The sequence below is a fragment of the Triticum dicoccoides genome, chromosome 6A (assembly GCF_002162155.2).
Source record: "Triticum dicoccoides isolate Atlit2015 ecotype Zavitan chromosome 6A, WEW_v2.0, whole genome shotgun sequence".
NCBI lineage: Eukaryota > Viridiplantae > Streptophyta > Magnoliopsida > Poales > Poaceae > Triticum > Triticum dicoccoides.
In genome coordinates this window covers 335215128-335232869 of record NC_041390.1, presented here as the reverse complement: position 1 = coordinate 335232869, position 17742 = coordinate 335215128, and positions in this window count along the sequence as shown.

The window sequence follows — 17742 nt, the reverse complement described above, 5'->3', positions numbered from 1 at the left end:
CAATTATGATGAACCTATTGCTAGTGAGTTGAGTGCACTAGATTATCTTTATGAAGTTTTGCTTGAAATTCGTGAATCTGAAAATTGTGATGACTATTAAAAGAACAAATTTATGAAGTGATTCATGATAGCTCCTTGGATGAAAAGCATGGTTGCAATGGTTCTACTATAAATTCTATTAATGTCAGTTGTGCTAATGATATGCAAAACCCTAAGCATGGGGATGCTAATTTTGCTATGTCCAGTACTTGTTGCAATGATCATGATTGGGGTGATTTTTCTTATGATCTTGAAAATTTATTTAAGCCTCATGATGAATATGTTTGAAATAATATTGAAAGTGGGTATGTAAGAGTGTCAACTCTAGGTAATAATGATCCCACTACTTTGGAGTATGATCAATCTCATGATTTTATAAAAGTGGGTTTGAAGAGGTCATGACTTTAGTGAATGTTAATCCCACTATTTTGGAAGAGTGTCAACTTTGCATGCATGTGGATCATCTATAGAATATGTTATGTGATAGCTATACTGTTGAATTTGAATACCATCCCACATGTTATTATTATGAGAGAGGAAAATATGGTTGTAAAATTTTTCATGTAACTCAATTACCTCTCGTCATGTTGAGATTGCTATGTTTCTTCCATCTTCCTTGCATATGATAGTTTTTGCTTGCCTTGATAATTTGTTTTCTTATGAAATTCCCATGCATAGGTAGTATGTTAGACTTAAATATGTTTGTCACATGTTTTATGATGCTCTCTTCATGTTTCAATTGCTATCCTTTATGTGAGCATCATTGAATTCTCAAGCCTATTTTAATGGCTATAAAGAAAGAGCTTGTTGGGCGACAATCCAATATTTTTGTTTTTTTGTGTGAATACACATTATTACCTCTGTAGTAATTGTGTTTTGGTGTTTTAATTAGTGTTTGTGCCAAGTAAGACATTTGGGATGGCTTACGATGATAATTGATTTGATCTTGCTGAAAAACAGAAACTTTTACGCTCAATGCCAGAATTATTAAAAATCACAGAAGCGCGATAAAATACTGATTCTTTTTGCACAAGAGTTATGTACAAATTGCCTATGATTTCCTGATTTTTCAGAATTTTGGAGTTACATAAGTATTCGAAATTTACAAATTGCTACAGACTGTTCCGTTTTTGACAGATTCTATTTTCTATGTGTTGTTTGCTTATTTTGATGAATCTATGGGTAGTATGGGGGGTATGAAGCATGGAGAAGTTGGAATACTGTATATATTACACCAATATAAATAAAGAATGAGGACACAACAGTACCATAAGTGGTGATTTTATTTTCTTATACTAACAGATCTCATGTGTTTTCTATTGAGTTTTGTGTTGTGAGGTTTTCAAGTTTTGGGTAAAGATTTGATGGAATATGGAATAAGTAGTGGCAAGAGCCCAAGCTTGGGCATGCCCAAGGCACCCCAAGGTAATATTCAAGGACAACCAAGAGCCTAAGCTTGGGGATTCCTCGGAAGGCATCCCCTCTTTTGTCTTCGTCTATCGGTAAATTTACTTGAGGCTATATTTTTATTCACCACATGATATGTGTTTTGCTTGGAGCGTCTTGTATGATACGAGTCTTTGATTTTTAATTTGACACAATCATCCTTGCTGTACACACCTTTTGAGAGGGACATGCATGAATCGTGATTTATTAGAATACTCTATGTACTTCACTTATATCTTTTGAGCTTGGCAATTTTGCTCTAGTGCTTCACTTATATCTTTTTTAGAGCATGGCAGTGGCTTTACTTTATAGAAATTGATGAACTCTCTTGCTTCAGTTATATTATTTTGAGAATCTCTCTAAATAGTATAGTAATTTGCTTTGGTTATGAATTTAGTCCTAATATGATGGGCATCCAAGAGGGATATAACAAAAACTTTCATATGAAGTGCATTGAATACAATGTGAAGTTTGATTCCTTATGATTGTTTTGAGATATAAAGATGGTGATATTAGAGTCATGCTAGTTTGTAATTGTGGATTGGTAGAAATACTTGTGTTAAAGTTTGTGATTCCCGTAGCATGCACGTATGGTGAACCGTTATGTGATGAAGTCGGAGCATGATTTATTTATTGATTGCCTTACTTATGAGTAGCGGTCGGGGACGAGCGATGGTCTTTTCCTACCAATCTATACCCCTAGGAGCATGCGTGTAGTACTTTGTTTTGCTAGCTAATAGACTTTTGCAATAAGTATGTGAGTTCTTTATGACTAATGTTGAGTCCATGGATTATACGCACTCTCACCCTTCCATCATTGCTAGCCTCTCTAGTACCGCGCAACTTTTGCCAATGCATTAAACCCACCATATACCTTCGTCAAAACAGCCACCATTCCTACCTATTATGGCATTTCCATAGCCATTACGAGATATATTGCCATGCAACTTCCACCGTCCCGTTTATTATGACACACTTCATCTTTGTCATATTGCTTTGCATGATCATGTAGCAGACATCGTATTTGTGGCAAAGCCAGCATTCATATTTTTTTATACATGTCACTCTTGAGTCATTGCACATCCCTATACACCGCCGGAGGCATTCATATAGAGTCATATTTTGTTCTAAGTATTGATTTGTAATTTTTGAGTTGTAAGTAAATAAAAGTGTGATGATCATCATTATTAGAGCATTGTCCCAAGTGAGGAAAGGATGACGGAGACTATGATTCCCCCACAAGTCGGCATGAGACTCCGTACTAAAAAAAGAGAGAGAAAAAGAGGCCAAAGAGCCCAAAAAAATGAGAGAAAAGAGAGAAGGGGTAATGCTACTATCTTTTTCCACAATTGTGCTTCAAAGTAGCACCATGATCTTCATGATAGAGAGTGTCCTATTTTGTCACTTCCATATACTAGTGGGAAACTTTCATTATAGAACTTGGCTTGTATATTCTAGTGATGGGCTTCCTCAAATTTCCCTAGTTCTTCGTGAGCAAGCGAGTTGGATGCACACCCACTTAGTTTCTTTTTAAGCTTTCATACACTTATAGCTCTAGTGCATCAGTTGCATGGAAATCCCTACTCACTCACATTAATATCTATTGATGGGAATCTCCATAGCCCATTGATATGCCTAGTTGATGTGAAACTATCTATTTCTTTTTGTCTTCTCCACAACCACCATATTCTATTCCACCTATAGTGCTATATCCACGGCTCACACTCATGTATTGCATGAAAGTTGAAATTGAGAACATCAAAAGTATGAAACAATTGCTTGGCTTGAAATCAGGGTTGTGCATGATTTAATACTATGTGTGATGAAGATGGGGCATAGCCAGACTATATGATTTTGTAGGGATAACCTTCTTTGACCATGTTATTTTGAGAAGACATGATTGCTTTATTAGTATGCTCAAAGTATTATTGTTTTTATGTCAATATTAAACTTTTGTATTGAATCTTATGTATCTCAATATTCATTCCACAATAACGAAAATTACATGGATAATACATTAGGTAGGATTCCACATCAAAAATTCTATTTTTATCATTTACCTACTTGAGGACGAGCATGAATTAAGCTTGGGGATGCTTGATACGTCTCCAACGTATATATAATTTGTGCTTGTTCCGTGCTATTATATTATCTATTTTGAATGTTTTATATGCATTTAAATGCTATTTTTAGGACTAACCTATTAACCTAGAGCCTAGTGCCAGTTTCTGTTTATTCCTTGTTTTTGAGTTTCGCAGAAAAGGAATATCAAACGGAGTCCAAACGGAATGAAACTTTCACGATGATTTTCTTGGACTAGAACACACCTGTAGGACTCGGAGTCCAAGTCAGAAGACGCACGAGGCAGCAGCAAGGGTGGAGGGCACACCCTAGGGGGGCTGCCTTATGGCCCCCTCGGGAGTGCCCTGACCTACTTCTTTGTCCTATGAATTCACATATATTCCAAAACCTTAGAGAGAGCCACGAAAAACAATATTTACTTTATTTTCAGTGTTTTAGTTCAACGACTATTGGGTGGACACAACTGCAGGTGTTCATGTGTGTGTTGACATTTCATTATTTTCTTCTCACCAGGTCATAGTCCACGAGTCCGTATTTGATGGGGAATGGCATGAGTACTTTTGTTCTGGTGTTGGCACGGTCTATCTGAAGTTCACTTCGGGAAGGATCGTGCTGCTGAAGAATGTGCAACATGTCCCCGCCATCAAGAAGAACCTCATTAGTGGATCCCTTATGTGTGAAGAAGGGTTTAAGTTGGTCTTCAAGTCAAATAACTAGTTGTTATGAAATATGGATCTTTCTTGGAAAATGTTATGAGTGCGGAGGGATGTTCCGCGTTTCCCTCGTAGACTTTTATAATAAAGTCATGAACCATATTCATTCAAGTGTTAATGAATCTGAAGTTTGGCATTCACGTCTTTATCACATTAGTTCCGGTGTTATGATGCGGCTAGCTAAGTTGAATTTAATCCCAAGTTTCACTTTAGCCAAAGGTTCTAAGTGCCTTTCATGTGTGCAAGCTAAGCAATCTCGCAAGCCTCACAAGGCCATGGAGGAGAGACACTTGGCACCATTAGAACTCATATATTCTAATCTTTGTGAGATGAATGGTGTGTTGACTAAAGGTGGAAAGAAATACTTCATGACATTGATATATGATTCACTAGATATTTCTATGTGTATGTGTTAAATACTAAAGATGAGGCTCTACAATACTTTAAAATCTATAAGGTAGAAGTTGAGAATCAACTTGAAGAGAAAATTAAACGAGCCTGGTCAGATCATGGTGGAGAGTACTTCTCGAGTCATTTTGATTCTTTTTGTGTGGAACACAACATTACATGAGAGAACTCCTCCCTATTCACCCAGTCAATTGGGATTGCCAAGCGAAAAAACCATACTCTAACTAATTTGGTTAATGCCATGTTAGATACATCGGGTTTATCCAAGGCATGGTGGGGGAGGCTATATTGACGGCATGTCATGTCCTCAATAAAGTTCCGACAAAGGATAATGAGATCACTCCCTATGAGAAATTGGCGAAGAGAAGGACAACAGTCTCGTACTTGCATAGTTGGGGCTGTTTGGTGAAAGTCAATGTGTCGATCCCGAAAAAGCATTAGCTTGGACCAATTACTGTGGACTCCGTTAATTTGGGCTACACTAAACTAAGAATAGTGTTGGTTGTAGATTTCTAGTAGTGAAATCTGAGGTACCTGACCACAAGGTCGGTACAATTATGGAGTCTAAAGATGCTACATTCTTTGATCATATTTTTCCTATGAGAGATATTGTCGTTGTGATCTCACAAAAAATGCCATGGGATGGCTAAAAGAGGGGACATACACACGTGCACCGGTGGGTTCCAGAGGCGAGGTTGGCACGAGTAAATGTGTGACATGAGACGTACCCAGGTTCGGGGTTCTCCAGAGAGATAACATCCCTAGTCCCGTCGAGTATGGTTTATATGAACTCCATACAGGTTTGCTCCTGGAGCTGTTCGAGGGGAGGAAGATATGCCAATCCATGTGCGGCTTCTCTGGTGCGGGTGGATGTGTGTGGTGAATGTTCTAATGATGGACTGAGCTGAACCCCTCTGCATGGAGGGGCACCTGGGGGGGGGGGTCTTATAGGCTGGCTCCCCGGGGTTACAATGGTAATGTTACATGGGCGCGGGGCCCTGGTGTTAGTGTATGGGAGCCGACAGTGGGGGTTGCCGAGTTTGCCGGGCACGGGTTCGGGCCGTACCGGGTATGCCAACTGCTGGGTACAGTGGCACGCCTCGCCAGGAGTCATGGAATAGTGAGCGCCGTCCTCCTACAGGGTCATGCCCCCAGGACACTACCCGCCCTGGGCGAGGGCGTGGGGAGCACCGCTGCCGCGCCCGCCAGGGCCTACATAAAGGAGGGAGCACTGTAGCCACGCTTACTTGTCATCAGGGTTGACTTCTCGTGGACGACCGACATGTGCTAGCTGGCTGGCCGGGTAGTGGAACCCAGCCGGCTCACGCTGGGGAGCCAGCCAGGGGTGAGCCGGATTGAGGGGCTTTGCCAGAACCGATGTTTTTGAAGTAGATATGGGTTCCATTGCCTTTCTTGGGGCCATCCCCTTGATAGTAGTCCCCGAAGCTGTGAAGGCTCACCGGCTCAAAGCAGGAGGGCCTTTGCGAAGCTGGGTTGGTGAAGCTTGCGACCGCAAGGTCCCGGCAACACCCACTGTGTGCCGGCTTCCGGAAGCTGGATAGCGGCCTCCCAGCCTGGCCGGAAAAAAAGCATCGACCGAGTCTTGAAGGGGAAGGATGTGCCTCCCGCGGCTCGACGCAGCGTCACGTGGTGAACAGCGGCCGGCGAGGCCCTGCCAAGCTACGTGTGCAATGGGACACAACAGCGGGCTGGGCCCCACCATGCCGCGCCTTCAGCCCATGCGTAGGGGATTTATTGTGGCCGCCGCGGGAGGTTGGGCTTCTCCATGTAGTTAACTTGTGGGGGAAAACATGACCGTACAATGCGGGGAAGTGGAAGCATGGGCACAACCGGTCCCACTTCCCCATGTCCCTTCGTAGTTATAAAATGGAGGGAGGGGCGCGGCGGAAACGCCCTCGCATGCTTCCCTAGCACTCACATTGTCTTCCTCTTCTCCTTCTCCTCCAAACCTCGATCACGCCCTCGTCTGAGGAACATGTATAAGTCATGAAAAAAGCAGTAGCAATGAAACTGTAACGATCATAATGCTAAGCTAACGAATGGGTCTTGTCCATCACATCATTCTCCTAATCATGTGATCCGGTCATCAAATGACAACACATGTCTATGGTTAGGAAACATAACCATCTTTGATAAACGAACTAGTCAAGTAGAGGCATACTAGGGACACTTTGTTTTCTCTATGTATTCACACATGTACTAAGTTTCTGGTTAATACAATTCTAGCATTAATAATAAACATTTATCATGAAATAAGGAAATAAATAATAACTTTATTATTGACTCTAGGGCATATTTCCTTCAGTCTCCCACTTGCACTAGAGTCAATAATCTAGTTCACATCGCCATGTGATTTAACACTAATAGTTCAAATCACCATGTGATTAACACCCATAGTTCACATCGTCATGTGACCAACATCCAAATGGTTTACTAGAGTCAATAATGTAGTTCACATCGCTATGTGATTAACACCCAAAGAGTACTAAGGTGTGATCATGTTTTGCTTGTGAGAGAAGTTTAGTCAATGGGTCTGCCACATTTAGAGCCGCATGTATTTTGCAAATATTCAGTGTCCACAATACTCTGCACGGAGCTACTCTAGCTAATTGCTCCCACTTTCAATATGTATCCGGATTGAGACTCAGAGTCATCCAGATTGGTGTCAAAGCTTGCATCGACGTAACTCTTTATGATGAACTCTTTATCACCTCCATAGCCGAGAAATATTTCCTTAGTCCTCTAAGGATAATTTTGACAGTTGTCCAGTGATCTACTCCTAGATCAAAATTGTACTCCCTTGCCAAACTCAGGGAAGGGTATACAATAGGTCTGGTACATAGCATGGCATATTTTATAGAACCTATGGCTGAGGCATAGGGAATGACTTTCATTCTCTCTCTATCTTTTGCCATGGTCGGGTTTTGAGTCTTACTCAACTTCACACCTTGCAACACAGGAAAGAACTCTTTCTTTGACTGTTCCATTTTGAACTGCTTCAAGAACTTGTCAAGGTATGTACTCATTGAAAAAACTTATCAAGCGTCTTGATCTATCTCTATAGATCTTGATGCTCAATATGTAAGCAGCTTCACCGAGGTCTTTCCTTGAAAAAACTCCTTTCAAACACTCCTTTATTCTTTCCAAGAAATTGTATGTTATTTCCGATCGACAATATGTCATTCACATATACTTATCAAAAAGGTTGTAGTGCTCCCACTCACTTTCTTGTAAATACAGGCTTCACCGCAAGTCTGTATAAACCTATATGCTTTGATCACACTATCAAAGCATACATTCCAACTCCGAGATGCTTGCACCAGTCCATAAATGGATCACTGGTTCTCACACACTTTGTTAGCTTCTTTTGGATTGACAAAACCTTCTGGTTACATCATATACAACTCTTTAAGAAATCCATTAAGGAATGCAGGTTTGACATCCATTTGCCAAATTTCATAAAATGCGGCAATTGCTAACATGATTCGGACAGACTTTTAAGCATCGATACAAGTGAGGAAATCTCATTGTAATCAACACCTTGAACTTGTCGAGAACATTTTTGTGACAATTCGAGCTTTGTAGATAGTAACACTACTATCAGTGTCCGTCTTCCTCTTGAAGACCCATTTATTCTCTATGGCTTGCCGAACATCGGGCAAGTCAACCAAAGTCCACACTTTGTTCTCATACATGGATCCTATCTCAGATTTCATGGCCTCAAGCCATTTCGCGAAATCTGGGCTCATCATCGCTTCCTCATAGTTCATAGGTTTGTCATGGTCAAGTAACATGACCTCCAGAACATGATTACTCTACCACTCTCGTGCGGACTTTACTCGTGTTGACCTACGAGGTTCGGTAGTAACTTGATCTGAAGTTTCATGATCATCATCATTAGCTTCGTCACTAATTGGTGTAGGAATCACTGGAACTGATTTCTGTGATAAACTACTTTCCAATTCAAGAGCAGGTACAATTGCCTCATCAAGTTCTACTTTCCTCCCACTCACTTCTTTCGAGAGAAACTTCTTCTCTAGAAAGGATCCATTCTTAGCAACGAATATCTTGACTTTGGATCTGTGATAGAAGGTGTACCCAATAGTCTCCTTTGGTTATCCTATGAAGACGCACTTCTCCGATTTTGGGTTTGAGCTTATCAAGCTGAAAACTTTTTCACATAAGCATCACAACCCCAAACTTTAAGAAACGACGGCTTAGGTTTCTTGCCAAACCATAGTTCATACGGTGTCATCTCAACGGATTTAGATGGTGCCCTATTTAATGCGAATGCATCTATCTCTAATGCATAACCCCCAAAAAGATAGTGGTAAATCGGCAAGAGACATCATAGATTGCACTATATCCAATAAAGTACTGTTATGGCGTTCAGACACACCATTACGCTGTGGTGTTCTGGGTGGCATTAGTTTGTGAAACTATTCCACATTGTTTTAATTGAAGGCCAAACTCGTAACTCAAATATTTGTCTCGACGATCAAATCGTAGAAAACTTTATTTTCTTGTTACGATGATTCTCTACTTTACTTTGAAATTCTTTGAACTTTTCAAATGTTTCAGACTTGTGTTTCATCAAGTAGATATACCCATATCTGCTCAAATCATCTGTGAAGGTTAGAAAATAACGATACCCGCCACGAGAATCAACACTTATCAGACCGCATACATCAGTATTTATTATTTCTAACAATTCAGTTGCTTATTTCATTCTTCGAGGGAACGGAGTTTTAGTCATCTTGCCCATGAGGCATGGTTCGCAAGCATCAAATGATTCATAATCAAGTGATTCCAAAAGTCCATCGGCATGGAGTTTCTTCATGTGCTTTACACCAATATGACCTAAACGGCAGTGCCACAAATAAGTTGCACTATCATTATTAACTTTGCATCTTTTGGCTTCAATATTATGAATATGTGTATCACTACGATCAAGATCCAACAAACTATTTTCATTGGGTGTATGACCATTGAAGGTTTTATTCATGTAAACAGAACAACAATTATTCTCTGACTTTAAATGAATAATCATATTGCAATAAACATGATCAAATCATATTCATGCTCAATGCAAACACCAAATAACATTTATTTAGGTTCAACACTAATCCCGAAAGTATAGGGAGTGTGTGTAACACCCCGGATATAACTTGCCATATTTGTAACTCCAACTCTTGCCATTTTCGGCTTTAAGTTATGAGATTCCCTTCGTGGTTGGGTTTTTCTCTGCGCTTTGCATTTTGCTCATGTCATTCATTTCATATCATGTCAACATATGCATCGCATTTGCATTCGTGTTCGTCTCATGCATCCGAGCATTTTCCCCGTTGCCCGTTTCATAATCCGACACTCTTACATGCATCGTCGCACCCCTCTTGTCTCTTTTCGTGCGAGGGAGTTAAACGTTTTCGGAATGGGCCGAGATTTGTCAAGTGGCCTTAGTACACCACCGTAGACCACCTGTCAAATTTTGTTCCATTTGGATGCCGTTTGATACTCCAACGGTTAACCGGTTAACCGCAAAAGCCTCTTGTGTGTTGCAGCCCAACACCCCTTCAAAACAGCCCAACAACCCATCTAAACCATCTCCATGTCCTCTGCCATCGGATCACGATCGTGTGGGCGAAAAATGCACCTTATTTGGACACTCCAAACTCCCACTACTTATAAATATGTGATCCTCCCTCAAGTTCCGGGTCCAAACCCTAATTCCACCGTCTCCCTCCGCGCTGGACACGTCCCTTTCGGCCAGACGCATCCGCGCCGCCGCCACCGACCAACCGGAGGCCGCCACCTCACCCTACCCTCCGCCGCCGCCGCGACGCAGGCGCTCCACCTCTCGTGTCCGCCCGCCAACGCCGCCTTCCTCCGCTGCCCGATGCCTCCTCGCTGGCGCACCACCGCGCCTGTCGCCTCCGCCGGTTGCCGCCGCACACCGCCGCCTCCACCGCACCACCGCGCCGCAGGCCGCCGCCACTCTGTCGCCTCCGAGCACGCCAGTCGCCACCGCCTCCCCGTCGTCCTTGCCGGAGTTCGCCGGAGTCAGATCCGGCCGAATTGGATGAGATCCACCAGTCTCAGCAACCAAACGCCGGCCCCGTCCCCGGATCTCTCCGTCCCGCGTTGACTTTCGCGGAGGTGAAATTTCTCTAAGTCCCGAAAATCCCTTACATTTTTATGCCTCCTTCATCGCATCATATCTCGGTGACCGTGGCTCCAAATCATGCATATGATATGTCAAATTGTTCTTCTCGTTGAGCTCTTCTTGTCAGAAACATTTCCAGGCATGTTACTGCCCATTATTATGCCTTTTTCATTGATGCAAGAGTGCTATAAAATGTTAGCTATTGGTACTTATCAGATCATGGTGATTTGTCATTTTTGTTGCATTTGATGTGTGCATCATGTGAGCATGAGGTCTACATGTGTTTTGAAGTACAACATGCCATCCTTTCCCTGCTAAGTCTTTTCCCTGCTTATTTTGAGGGACTTAGGATTTTGCTACGTCTTTTCCCTGATGTTATTTTGATGCCATGTAAACTTGATGCTATAGTGAGATCCATGCTTATTTTGAGATACTTCAGTAAGGATGTTTTAAACATGTGGTTATGATCTATCAATCCATGCCCCTGGTTGCAATTATGGAGTTTTCTAGTATGTCAATTTCTTGCTCTACTTTTGTTATAAATTATTCCTCGAAGATTGTTAACATGTTAATCAATTTTTCCATGGTTGTTGCTAGTGATCCATGCATCCTATGAACTTGCTCTTGCCATGTTTAGCTTCATGAACATGTCTTCTTATTGTTGGTATGCTTGTTTTGTCATGCAATTCTTTGTGGTGAGTGGTATGAGCTCGCAAAGTCTGAATCTGTTTGTAAAACATGCTATGTTTACATGGGTGCCATCATATCTTCTGTGAATTTTTGGCTCATGTTTGCTACCTCTTGAGCACTTCATTGGATTTCCCCGAAGAGGAGAGGATGATGCAGCAAAGTAGCGTAAGTATTTCCCTCAGGTTTTGAGAACCAAGGTATCAATCCAGTAGGAGGCTACGCGCGAGTCCCTCATACCTACACAAAAACAATAGCTCAACGCAACCAACACGCTTAGGGGTTGTCAATCCCTTCACGGTCACTTACGAAAGTGAGATCTGATAGAGATGATAAATAATATTTTTGGTATTTTTGGTATAGAGATGCAAAGTGAAAAGTAAAAGGCAAAGTAAAAAGCAAAGTAATAATAAAGTGATGGAGATTGATATGATGAGAAAGAGACCCGGGGGCCATAGGTTTCACTAGTGGCTTCTCTCAAGAGCAAAAGTATTCTATGGTGGGTGAACAAATTACTGTTGAGCAATTGACAGAACTGAGCATAGTTATGAGAATATCTAGGTATGATCATGTATATAGGCATCACGTCCGACACAAGTAGACCGACTCCTGCCTGCATCTACTACTATTACTCCACTCATCGACTGCTATCCAACATGCATCTAGAGTATTAAGTTAAAAACAGAGTAACGCCTTAAGCAAGATGACATGATGTAGAGAGATAAATTCATGCAATATGAAATAAACCCCATCTTGTTATCCTCGATGGCAATGATACAATACGTGCCTTGCTGCCCCTTCTGTCACTGGGTAAGGACACCGCAAGATCAAACCAAAAGCTAAGCACTTCTCCCATGGCAAGAACTACCAATCTAGTTGGCCAAACCAAATGGATAATTCGAAGAGACTTGCAAAGATAACGAATCATACATAAAGGAATTCAAAGAAGATTCAAATATTATTCATAGATAGACTGGATCATAAACCCACAATTCATTGGTCTCAACAAACACACCACAGAAAGAAGATTACATCGAATAGATCTCCACGAGAGAGGGGGAGAACATTGTATTGAGATCCAAAGAGAGAGAAGAAGCAATCTAGCTACTAACTATGGACCCGTAGGTCTGAAGTAAACTACTCACACTTCATCGGAGGGGCTTGGATGATGATGTACAAGCCCTCCGTGATCGATGCCCCCTCTGGTGGAGCTTCGGAACAGGCCCCAAGATGGGATCTCGTGGATACAGAAAGTTGCGGCGGTGGAATTAGGTTTTTGGCTCCGTCTCTGATCGTTTGGTGGAACGTAGGTATATGTAGGAGGAAGAAGTACGTTGGTGGAGCTTCGAGGGGCCCACGAGGCAGGGGGCGCGCCCTAGGGAGGGATGGTGTGCCCTCCACCCTCGTGACCGCCTCGTGGCTTTCTTGACGGAGGGTCCAAGTCTCCTGGGTCTTATCTGATGAGAAAATCGCGTTCCCGAAGGTTTCATTCCGTTTGGACTCCGTTTGATATTCTGTTTCTCCGAAACACTGAAATAGGCAAAAAACAACAATTCTGGGCTGGGCCTCCGGTTTATAGGTTAGTCCCAAAAATAATATAAAAGTGGAAAATAAAGCCCAATATAGTCCAAAACAGTAGGTAATATAGCATGGAGCAATCAAAAATTATAGATACGTTGGAGACGTATCAATGTTCAGTAAGGGTCTTTTGTTCTATGCATTTAGTAGAATCATTCCATGCCTTTTTTTTACCATGATACATTCCTGTAGCATGTCGTTTGCTTGCTCTAAACAGTTATTCCTGGTGTTTTTTTACCATGATATGTTAAGTAAGTCTGTGAACCTGCTATATTTTGCACTTTTGCCATGCTTGTTTGAACCTGTTCTAATGTGATTTAGCCGTAGCTCAGTGTTCATGTTTTGTACAGCATCTCTTGTACATCACTTCCATATGCTTTGTAGCTATGTTGGAGTGCAATAGCTTAGTCTCTTGTTGCATTCTAGGTGCCATCGTGCTGTTAATCGCAGTTTTGCGTCATTCTTGTTTTGCTTGCCATTTGCAAACCGTGCATCTGTTTCCAGTGATATTTATATCGATTTCAACCGAAATCATCTCATCTTTCCAGCGGTATACTTGGTATGCCAAGTTGATGCCTTGTTCATTCTTCCCCTTCCGGAGCACACATATGCATTGCATATCTTATCTTGCATATCATGCCATGTATTGCATCATGTTGCTTGTGCATTGCACTGTGATTGATTGTTGGTCCTTTGCTTGTGTTTCTTGCTTTGCATAGAGCCGGGAGACGAGTACGTGACCGAGGAACCTGTTGAGTACGCTAACAAGGATCAAGCTTTCGACGACTCTGAGAACTTTGCAGGCAAGATGACCATACCCTCGAAATCACTTCTATCTTTGCTTGCTAGTTGTTCGCTCTATCGCAATGCCGCGCTACCTACCACTTGCTATATCATGCCTCCCATATTGCCATGTCAAGCCTCTAACCCACCTTCCTAGCAAACCGTTGTTTGGCTATGTTATCGCTTTTTCTCAGCCCCTCTTATAGCGTTGCTAGTTGCAGGTGAAGTTGAAGTTTTGTTCCATGTTGGAACATGGATTTGTTGGGATATCACACTATCTGTTATTTTAATTAATGCATCTATAAACTTGGTAAAGGGTGGAAGGCTCGGCCTTTTGCCTGGTGTTTTGTTCCACTCTTGCCACCCTAGTTTTTGTCATACCGGTGTTATGTTCCTTGATTTTGCGTTCTTTACGCGGTTGGGTGTTATGGGAACCCATTGACAGTTCACTTTGAATAAAAATCCTCCAGCAAGGCCCAACCTTGGTTTTAACATTTGCCACCTAAGCCTTTTCCCTTGGGTTTTCTGGAGCCCGAGGGTCATCTTTATTTTAACCCGTCGGGCCAGTGCTCCTCTGAGTGTTGGTCCGAACTGAGCCGCCTGCCGGGCAACCTCGGGGAAACTCGAGGGCTGGTTTTACTCGTAGCTTGTCTCATCCGGTGTGCCCTGAGAACGAGATATGTGCAGCTCCTATCGGGATTTGTCGGCACAATAGGGTGGCTTTGCTAGTCTAGTTTTACCATTGTCGAGATGTCTTGTAACTGGGATTCCGAGACTGATCGGGTCTTCCCGGGAGAAGGAATATCCTTCGTTGACCATGAGAGCTTGTGAAGGGCTAAGTTGGGATGCCCCTGCAGGGTATAAACTTTGGAGAGCCGTGCCCGCGGTTATGTGGCAGATGGGAATTTGTTAATATCCGGTTGTAGAGAACTTGACACTTAACTTACTTAAAATGAATCAACCGCATGTGTAGCCGTGATGGTCTCTTTTCGGTGGAGTCCGGGAAGAGAACACGGTCTTGTGTTATGCCTGAACGTAAGTAGTTTCAGGATCACTTCTAGATCATTTATAGCTTCTCGATCGATGCGCTGCTTCTCTTCTCGCTCTTTTTTGCATATGTTAGCCACCATATATGCTAGTGCTTGGTGAAGCTCCACCTCACTACCTTCTCCTACCCATAAGCTTAAATAGTCTTGATCTCGCGGGTGTGAGATTGTTGAGTCCTCGTGACTCACCGATACTTCCAAACAGTTGCAGGTGCTGAGGATACTAGTGCAGGCAATGACACCGAATTCAAGTGGGAATTTGACGAGGATTCGGGCCATTACTATGTTTCTTTTCCTGATGACCAGTAGTGGAGCCCAGTTGGGACGATCGGGGATCTAGCATTTGGGGTTGTCTTCCTTTATTTTGGTTCTGTTGGGGATATACCTACCAGGTATGACCCGCCCAGGAGGGGCCGGGTCAATCACCATGGCGGGTTACTTAAAAGAAGCCCGACGAGTATACAGGGCGACGGTTAATGATAAGGCTTGTAGTAGGCCTAATCCCAGAGGCGGCTTGAGGCCCATGAGTATAAACCGCCATGTATGATAAGACTTGTAAAGTAAGGCATGTAAAAGACGTCACTGAGCCGGACACGTTGTATGAGCCGGACGGGACTCTGTAGGCCACAGGGCGTCAACCCGTGTATATAAGGGGACGACCCAGCAGCGGCTTAGGGCAAGAAACAACGGATCAAGAGCCAAGCTAGCGTATTTCGCTCCTTGGTCATCGAAACCTAGCAATACCACAACAATTGGACTAGGCTTTACCTTCACCGCAAGGGGCCGAACCAGTATAAACCTCTCGTGTCCTTTGTCCCGATTAACCCCTATAAGCTTCCTAGTTGTGATGGCTCCACGACAAAGTCCCTTCACTACGACATCTGTCGTGACAATTCCACGGCGGTTGGTGCCCACCATGGGGCCAGGGCATGGTGGATTTGAGTTCTTGAAGGGCAGCTTCCAAGGGCTCAAGGGATACGATGTGGGCCGGATGACCAAGAGTCGTTGTGGCAAGCTCTACATCGACGATGCAGGCTGGGCCCCCGATGCCGGCTCAATTGAGTACGGCTATTGGGTCCCCTTCGGCGGAATCCACGTCTTCATCGGCCGGATCGGCGAGCCGGGCCCTAAGCCAGACATCTACACCGACCTCATCGAGACGGCTCAGCGTGCGAGACCCGCCCGGACTCAGCCTGCCGTGAAGCATGCCTTCGTGGGTTGCATCCATGGAGGGGAGTTCTCTGAAGGATCTGTGGATGGCGGTGAGACCGTTGTCTATTTTGATGGTGAGTCGTCCACAGGCGAGACGGATTCATTGTATCAACTACAGGATGGCGGGCTTGGGGGCTATTCCGATGGCAGCAGTATTCCGGGCCCCTTTGAGCCGCCGAATAGAGCAGGGGTGTTCGTGACTGGTACACAGCCTGCACAAAACTCTACAGTTGCGGCAACAATAACCTCTGGGCCGGCCGCGACCATGTCAAGAGACCCGGCGCGCCCGTCGGCTCAGGTGCTGATGGATCTTATGGATAAGATGACGGCCCTGTTGACCGCCGTGGTTGAACCGGCGGATAAGGCTCAACATGATGCGGAGGTGGCACGACTACGTGAGGAGGTAGCACAGGCCAAGGAAAACATGGCGGCGGAGGATGTCAGGATGGCAGCGGAGCTGACTACTTTGGACGCCCGGGCTCAGCAACTTCAATCAGAGGCTTTTCAGCTCACGATGAATCTGAACGCATCAAACGAGGTCATGAGGAGAAGGCACCAGAAGGCTCAATCACGACTGCCTTTGACTTACGATCCTATGAACCTCTTCCACACACATGGAGCCGGTCCCAGTAACCCGCCGGAGGCAAACCGGATTACAACACCTGGAGGTTGGGCGCCAGGTCAGCCGCGGGCTATGGAACCCCCTCGTGTGAATACTGCTCCACCTCGTTATGCACCGACGCCATCGGGTCACTTTCCTAGCCCTCTGGAGAATCTGATAGCTGCATCAGCGCGTTTGGGGGCTGTCCTCATGGAAGGCGACTATCCTACGGTGATCGAAACACGAAGGGTCAGAGAACTTCTTCAGACTGCTCTGGCACAGCAGGAATCATATTCTTATAGTCGAGACAGAATTCATTCAACCCCTCGCCCAAGCCGGAGCCCAAGCTACAACAAGCGTATGGATTCGCGACCGTGTCAAGCAACGCCCAGCGGCATAACCAGCCGCGCAGGTATGACCCGGCGCGTGATGGGGCTCTTAACTTGGCTGACCAGGAGAGGATTCACCAAGAGGCTGAGCGGGCGGCTCAACATGCAGCTGATCAGGCGGCTCACCAAGCTTTTTCGGTGTATCCTATGACCTCCGTTGAAGCAGGTGTGGACACAAGGACAGGATGTGTCCCTTGCTTGGTGCCAGCTCTACGTAATGAGCGTTTACCAAAGGATTTCAAGGGGCCTCGGAAGGTGCCTAATTATACGACTGACTTACAACCCGGGGCATGGTTCGAAAGTTATGAGATGGCCATGGAATTGCTGGAGGTCAGTGATGCAGCGATGGCCAAATACTTTACCATGATGTTGGATGGGACAGCTCGCACTTGGCTAAAGGGGTTGCCCCCCAACTCCATCGGCTCATGGATAGAGTTAAAGGCCCGGTTTATTTAGAACTTCAAAGATACATGCAAGCAACCCATGTCGATTGTCGACTTAACTAATTGCAAGCAAGAGGAAGGTGAATCCACGACCCATTGAGTGTGCCGGGTGAAGGAAATAATACATTCAT